This window comes from Nicotiana tabacum, chromosome 13 (genome assembly GCF_000715075.1).
Source record: "Nicotiana tabacum cultivar K326 chromosome 13, ASM71507v2, whole genome shotgun sequence".
NCBI classification, from domain to species: domain Eukaryota; kingdom Viridiplantae; phylum Streptophyta; class Magnoliopsida; order Solanales; family Solanaceae; genus Nicotiana; species Nicotiana tabacum.
The window spans coordinates 97,748,456-97,757,393 of record NC_134092.1 but is presented as its reverse complement, the minus strand read 5'-3'; positions in this window follow the sequence as shown (position 1 = coordinate 97,757,393).

Sequence of the window (8,938 nt, the reverse complement as noted above, 5' to 3'; positions counted from 1 at the left end):
GCGACACCCGGATGAATGGAATACCGCGAACTGTGGCCCTCCTCAAGAATCAACTCACGTACCCCATCTACATTGGGCACAGAAATCCGACTATGCATCCTCAATACCCCATCACCCCTAATAGTCACATCTCTGGCATCATCGTGCTGAACCGTGTCCTTAAGGACAAGCAAATGGGGATCATCATACTGGCGCTCTCTTATACGATCATATAAGGAAGACTGAGAAACCACATAAGCTAAAACCCGACTGGGCTCCAAAATATCCAATCTCACGAATCGGTTGGCCAAAGCCTGAACATCAACTGCAAGAGGTCTCTCTCCAACGGGAATGAATACAAGACTACCCATACGCACCGCCTTTCTACTAAAGGCATCAGCCACCACATTGGCCTTCCCCGGATGATACAGAATGGTGATATCATAGTCTTTTAGCAGTTCCAACTATCTCCGCTGCCTCAAATTTAGATACTTTTGTTTGAACAAGTACTGGAGACTCCGATGATCCGTAAACACCTCACAAGACATATCATAGAGAAAAAGCCTCCAAATCTTCAATGCATGAACGATGGAAGCTAACTCCAAATCATGAACATGGTAGTTCTTCTCATGAGGCTTCAACTGGCGCAAAGCATAAGCAATCACTCTACCCTCCTGCATCAACACACACCCAATGTCAATCCGAGAAGCATCACAATACACTGTATAAAAGCCTGAAGTTGATGGTAAAACTAGAACTGGAGTTGTGGTCAAGACAGTATTGAGCTTCTGAAAGCTCTCCTCACACTCATCCGACCACCTGAAAGGAGCACCCTTTTGGGCCAGTTTGGTCAAGGGCGATGCAATAGTCCAGAAACCCTCCACAAAGCGACGATAATAACCGGCCAAGCCAAGAAAGCGCCGAATCTCCATAGCTGAGGACGGCCTGGGACAACTATGAACCGCCTTTATCTTCTTCAGACCCACCTGAATACCCTCACTGGACACCACGTGCTCCATGAATGCCACTGAACTGAGCCAAAACACATAATTGGAGAACTTGGCATAAAGCTTCTCCTCCCTCAACCGTTGCAACACAATCCTCAAATGCTGGGCATGCTCATCCTGGCTACGTGAGTACACCAGGATGTTATCAATGAACACTATGACAAATGAGTCAAGATAAGGCTGAAACACACTGTTCATCAGATGCACGAATGCTGCTGGGACGTTGGTCAGCCCAAAAGACATCACAAGAAACTCATAATGACCATAACAAGTCCTGAATGTTGTCTTTAGAATATCCGAGTCCCGAATCTTCAATTGGTGATACTTAGACCTCAAATCAATCTTGGAGAACACCATCGCTCCCTGAAGCCGGTCAAACAGATCATCAATACGCGGAAAATGATACTTGTTCTAGATTGTAACTTTGTTCAACTGCCTGTAATCAATGCACATTCTTAGAGTAGCATCATTCTTCTTCACAAACAACACCGGTGCACCCCAAGGTGACACACTAGGCCTAATAAAACCCTTATCAAGGAGTTTCTGAAGCTACTCTTTCAATTCCTTCTACTCAGCTGGTGCCATGCGATATGGTTGAATAGAAATGAGCTGAGTTCCCGGCACCAAGTCAATACCGAAGTCAATATGCCTGGTGGGCGGCATGCCCGACAAGTCTGTAGGAAACACATCTGGAAATTCCTGTACCACCGGAACAAAATCAATAGTAGGAGCATAGGCACTAACATCCCTCACAAAGGCCAAATAAGATAAACAACCCTTCCTAACCACCCGCTGGGCCTTCAAATATGAAATCACTCTACTGGGAACATAGTCTAGAGAACCTCTCCACTCAATCCTCGGCAACCCCGGCATCGCCAACGTCACAGTCTTAGCGTGACAATCTAGAACAACATGACATGGAGACAACCAATCCATACCCAAGATCACGTCAAAATCAACCATGCTAAGCAATAAGAGATCAACTCTAGTATCCTGACTCCCAATGGTCAATACACACGACCGATATATACGGCCCACAATAATAGTATCGCCCACCGGCGTAGAGACATGAACGGATGAAACTAAGGGCTCATGAGACATATCCAAATAATGAGCAAAATATGAGGAGACATACTAATAAGTTGAACCAGGGTCAAATAGTACAGAGGCCTCCATGTGGAAAACTAAGATAATACCTATGATCACTGTGTCCGAAGCAATAATATTTGGTCTGGTAAGAATAACATAGAATCGGGACTGACCACCACCGGAGCTGCCTCCCCCTGTAGGGCGACCCCTAATTGACTGAGCTTCACCCCGAGTTGGTCGAACGGGCGGTGAAGTAACGGGAGCTGAAGTCGTAGGCTGACTCCTCTGCTGAGCTGGACCTCCCATAAGGCGGGGACAATACCTCTTGATGTGACCCATATCTCCACACTCAAAACAACCCCTCCCTGCGAATGGCAGTGGGGATTGGAGGGAGCCCAGAGCACCAGAATACCCGCTAGAAGAACCCGGTGCCGATGAGCCCTGAACTGAAGGTGCATGGGACGAACTCTGAGCTGGAAGGGCTCTGAGAGATGACTGGCCCTGATGATAACTATATGAACCATGACTGGATGATGCACCACGGTAAACTGAACGAGTCGTCTGAGCGTGCCTATAAGGACGACCCCTGCCGCAGTAGAATTGACCCCCTGAAGGAACACCGTTGAAATCACCTGGTCCACAGGGCCTTTTGGCCTCCCTCTCAACCCGCTCCTCACTGCGGACCATCTCTATATGCCGAGCAATGTCGACTACCTCATCAAAAGTAGCACCAGATAACCTCTCTCTAGTCATAAGCAATCACAACTGATATGTGAGCACATCGATGAACCTCCGAATCCTCTCCCTATCAGTGGGAACTAGCCAAACTGCATGACGAGCCAACTCAGAAAACCTTATCTCGTACTGTGTCATAGACATGTCATCCTGATGAAGCTGCTCAAACTGTCTGCGGAGCACCTCTCTGCGAGACTGCGGCATGAACTTCTCCAAGAAGAGAACGGAGAACTTCGACCATGTAAGTGGTGTTGCACTGACCGGCCTGCGCCTCTCATAAGCCTCCCACCATCTGAAGGCAGCCCAGAAAATTGAAAAGTAGTGAATGAGACCCCACTGGTCTCCAGAATACCTGATGTCCGTAGCATCCGCTCTCACCTATCCAGAAGCCCTGAGCATCCTCTGACTCAACACCACTAAATGATGGAGGTCGAAGCCTCCTCTGCTCATCGTCTGCCATAACATGGACTATCGGGGCCTGAGCAGCTACAACCGGCTGGGCTGGTAATGCCCCCGGTATCCGAAGTCCCTGCACTACCTGATCTGGAGTACGGGAAACAGGGGTATGAGTACCTCCCCCGGCCTGAGAAGTGGCAGGTGCGGCCTGAGCCGAAACCACCTAAGCTAGGCCAGTGCAAACAGTCAAAATTTAAGCTAAGGCCTCCTGAAGGCCTGAAATCACAATGGGCACGGCTGGTGCCTGAGCTGGTCCCACTGGCTCAACTGTATCGGGTATCTGCTCCTGAGCTGGAGTAAATGGTGGGTCTGTAGGTGCTGCCCTAGCTATTGTACGGGCTGCACCCCTGCCCTCACCGCGGCCTCTACCGCAACCTCGATCTTTACCGCGACCTCGACCTCTCGCGGCCCTAGCTGGTGGTACTGGTGGCTGTCCATCCTGCCAAGTAGTACGTGTCCTGACCATCTGTGAGAGAATAGAATAACATAAGTTTAGTTACCGAAATCAATAATGCGCACGACAAGAATACAAGAATGTGAAATTCCTAAGGGTTCGACAGCCTCTCAAAGATAAGTACAGACGTCTCCACACCGATCCGCAAGACTACTAAACCTGCTCGTAACTCGTGAGACCTATGTAACCTAGCTCTGATACCAACTTGTCACGACCCCAAAGCCAACCGTCATGATGGCGCCTATCGTGGAACTAGGCAAGCCAGCTACTCAACCAGTTTAACCAAGTAAAAACTTTGAAAATAAAACGAAAGCAGTTAATATTTAAGAAAAACCATTTAAAACCAAAATAAAACTACAACTCAATACAAATCTCTCCAAAAAATCGGGGTGTCACCGAGTACATTAGCATCTATACAAGGATACAACCTACTATAATGTCTGAGGAAATAAGAACTGAAATACAGATAAACATAATGAAGGAGAGTCAAGGCTTGTGAGCTCCATGCAGCTACCTCGATAGTCTCCGTGATCTCGACTCCCCACTCAGCAGCCATCGTAACCAGAAGCACTTGGATATGCACACGAGGTGCAGGGTGTAGCGTGAGTACAACCAACTCAGTAAGTAATAAATCCAAATTATGGGCTTAAAGTAGTGACGAACTCAACCGGCACAGTTGAATACAGAAAATAACAGTGCAGAAATATAGACATGCTTTCAAGTTCGATAGATATCTCAAAACAGAAAGATGGATCAAATCTGAATGCTATGAAGAATATAGCTCCTCTACTTCTACAATGCCAATGCACATGTTGTATGTGATGCACCACGCTGACATCCTCATGTGCTCACACTCTCAAATGCTCTATCAGTCGGTATTGTATATGGCCCATACGGCCCAGGGAAGATCCATCCCGGAATATATACATCACTGACCATCCATCACCCAGTATCGAGTAGGGCCAATCCAGCCAGTGGAGAAGATCCATCTCCAGGTGTAAAATGCTTCAGAAAAGATCTATGTCCAGGGAAGATCCATTCATCAATATAATTAACCGCGCTCAGTCGGGGTGTGTGAAGACTCCGGATGGGCAACTTCAGCCCAAGCGCTATCATAAATCAGTATAACCACTGCGGCGTGCAACATGATCCCATAAATATCATTCATAATTAGGCACTCGGCCTCACTCAGCCATCAATCTCTCCAGTCTCTCTCTCACGGGCTCACAATGTCAAGATACTGAGATAAGATATTCAATAAATAACAACAGAGACTGAGATAAGATATGAAATGAATGAATATGACTGAGTACGAAATATCAATGAAATCAGTAAGACAACAACAAGAAACGACCAGTATGGGTCCCAACAGTACCGACATAAAGCCTAAACATGTTATCTAGCATGAGTGACAGCTCAATTACTTTATCACATGATGAAAACACAGATATCAACAACATAGAACCAATATACAGTTCCATGGATTCGACTCGGTCACAATTCTCACGCCCGCACGCCTATCACTTGCCGTGTACGTCACCTCAATACCAATCACATAACACATAAATTCGAGGTTTCGAACCCTAAGAATCAAGTTTGAAAGTGTTACTTACCTCAATCCAACTAAATCCTTACTCCAATATGCCTTTGCCTCGCAAGTCGGTTTCCAAATGACTTGAATCTAGCCACAAGCAGTACATTACAATCAATACGAGCTAAATGAATCAATTCTATAAGAAATTACGAAGTTATAACTCAAAATCCGAAATTGGTTCAAAACCACCCCCGCGCGTCTATGAATCCTACAAAATCACAAAATCCGAAAGCTCATTCACTCACGAGTCTAGTCATACCAAATTCATCAAAATCTGACACCAATTGGTCATTCAAATCCCCAAAACCAACTCTCTAAATCCATAGCCTCAAACCCCCAAATTACACCGCAAAAACACACTATCTAGGTGGAAAATCAGTGAGGAAACATAATTATTGAAGAAAAATGAACACAAGAAACTTATCTTAAGAATCCCCTTGAAAATCCTCTCAAAAACATCCAAAATTCGAGCTCAAAATGTTGAAATGAAGCCAAAATCGCGAAACTCTCGTTTTTAACATTCTGCCTAAACCATTTCGCATCTGCGTCCCTATTTCCGCACCTGCAGAACCACTTGTGCGGAGGAAAATCCGCTTCTACGGAAGTCACTTACCCCCAGCTGCCTCCGCTTCTGCGACACATTACCCGCATCTACGCAAACCGCAGGTGCAGAACAATCATCGCACCTGCACCATTCTCCGCATCTGCGCCCAAGGCTTCGCTTCTGCGCAAGCGCTTCTGCGACCACTGCCCAAAGCCTACCTGGCCGCTTCTGCGGTCCCGTTCTCACTTCTGCGAGCTCGCATATGCAGTCCCCAATACGCAGATGCGATTACACCAGCAGTCCTCAAACTTAAGCAATTCTTCAACTTTAAACTTTGATCCGTTAACCACCCGAAATCAACCCGAGGTCCCCCGGGACCTCAACCAAACATACGCATACGTCTTAAAACATGATACGAACTTAGTCGAATCCTCAAACCACCTCAAACAACAACAAAAACACAAATCGCATATAGATTTTAGCCTAATGGACTTTGAAATTTCTAAATTCTACAAACGACGCCAAAGCCTATCAAATCACGTCCGGTTGACCTCAAATTTTGCACACAAGTCACACATGACACCACAGACCTACTCCAACTTTCGGAATCGGAATTCAACCCCGATATCAAAAAGTTCACTCCCGATCAAACTTCTCAAAAATTCAGCTTTCGTCATTTCAAGCCTAATTCAACTACAGACCTCCAAATCACAATGCGAACACATTCCTAAGTCCAAAATCACCTAACGGAGCTAACAAAACCATCAAAATTCAAATCCGAGGTCGTTTAAACATAAGTCAACATCCGGTCGACTTTTCTAACTTAAGCTTTCCATTATGACACTAAGTGTCGCGATTCATTCCAAAATCTATTCGGACCCGAACTAACTACTCCGATAAGTCATATAACAACTATAAAGCACAAATAAAGCAGTAAATGAAAAAACGAGACTACAATTCTCAAAACGAACGGCCGGATCGTTACAATGATCATGATAAACATGCAATTATTTTAAAAAGAATAAAGACAATGTGACTCGAATTATTCTTTTCTAATTAAATTTAGTAAACTTTTATTTTGAGCCCGGGCCGCCCTCTAACTAGTTTATATTTTCCTACTATTTAGAAGCGGGAGTGAGCAGGACTTCGTCGTCCTGCTTCCCAGGGTAAAAATGGAATTTCATCTATGGGCTATATAATTGGTTGTTTGGTCCGTTGTATATGCTGTATTTTGACATTAATCAACAAAAGATCTTATTCAAGAATGCGCCGCGTGTCCCATGCGTGAAAAGATGGGCACATAATTACCTTTGTGCCCTTTTTGTACAAATCATTGGTTCTTCTTCTTAGGTCAATTTGTCTCTACACTTTCAGCTTTATCTTCAAGTCTTCTCCGACAGCATTCGTCTCATCCAAATTCGGTGGTACAGATTATTAAATTTCCAAAATTCAGTTTGCCTTCCAATGGATTCCCCATTTAATGTTAGAAATTGAATTAAAATTTGGGAGTTCTTTGCTAAGTTTTTTAACTTTCTATCTGGAAATTTAGGAATTAAGTGTTGAAACATGTTGCACCTTATTAATTTACAGTTGCGTGTTTTCAGTAATGTTTCCCTTTTGCAATTCCTTGCGGCATTCAGTTATCTGTTGGCTTCTCTGATTTCGCTACTTTCTCCGTTTTTACTGATAAATGGGCATATTTGTTTTATTATGGTCCGAAGGAAACCAGTGGCGTGATAACGAGTATGGACATGCCGCTAGCATGATAGAACTTGGCCGGACATACAAAGCTGCTTTTCCCATTACGGACACCAATTTGTGAAAGATAAATATCATCTAATGGTATGTACTATCCATGAAATGACTGCAAACTGATCAATTACAAAGTAGTCCAAATTGGTAAAATGGTGTTGTTGGACCATTGTAGTCGGGTTCGACGTAATTTGTTTCCTTTTCCCCAAAGAAAAGTTATCCACTTTGAGTATCTTTTTAGATTTCAGAGGTGTTCATTGTTTTGGGTATCACAGAAGTTAGCAAGAAACTAAGCTAAAATGTACGTAGTATGTCATGTACTTTTGCTTTTTTTCTTATTTTTTTTTAATGGTGATTTATAGTTTTATACTCTCTTTTGGACATAAGATGTAACGACTCGGCCAGTCGTTTTGAGTATTTCAACTTCGTTTTCCCATTCACTGCTCAATTTATGCTTTACGGTTGTTGTATGACTTGCCAAGGTAATTGGTTTGGGTCCGGTGAGGTTTTGAAATGAATTGAGACATTTAACTAGCGTTTGGCCATAGATTCCCAAATTTGTTTTGAAAAATCTGATTTGGGTAAAGTTTGGTTTGAAGATGAAAATGTGTTTGGACATCAATTTTCAAAACATATTTTTCAAATTTATTTTGAAAAAACATGAAACATGACTTATACCCACAAGTTCTAAAAACTATCACAAATACCCAACAGTGCCATTATCAATAACATTCATTATATTATCGCAAATCATAGTCCTGAACATAAATAAATTTGATACAAAATTATCATTTTAATAATGACTACATGATACATTACCAGATGACCGAGAAGACGAAGCAACATTGTTACAAAATAATAAATGGTGGGCTCTTTTATAAAATACAAAAGTTTGGGGCAATTTATAAAAAATGTAATAGTGATATTTTGGCCCAAAACCAGCTATTGAGCTGGTTTGGGATTTGGGATTTGAGATTTGGGATTTTACCAAAATGTCGGCAAAATCTATGGCCATACATGTGTTTGCCAAATAAAACCCAAATTTATTTTGGCAAAATCTATGGCCAAACGGGTCCTTAGTCTTCAAGATGTAAACTTAAGTTGAAAAAATTGATCGAATGTTGACTTATGTGTAAACGATACCGGAATAGAGTTTTGATGATTTCAATAGCTCTGTATGGTGATTTTGGACTTAGGAGCATGTCTGAAAAATTATTTGGAAGTCTGTAGTTAATTTAGGCTTGAATTGGCTAAATTGAAAATGTGAGTTTAGAACCGGGGAGTTGAATTTTTGATATCGGGGTCGGAATCCGATTCTGGAAGTTGGA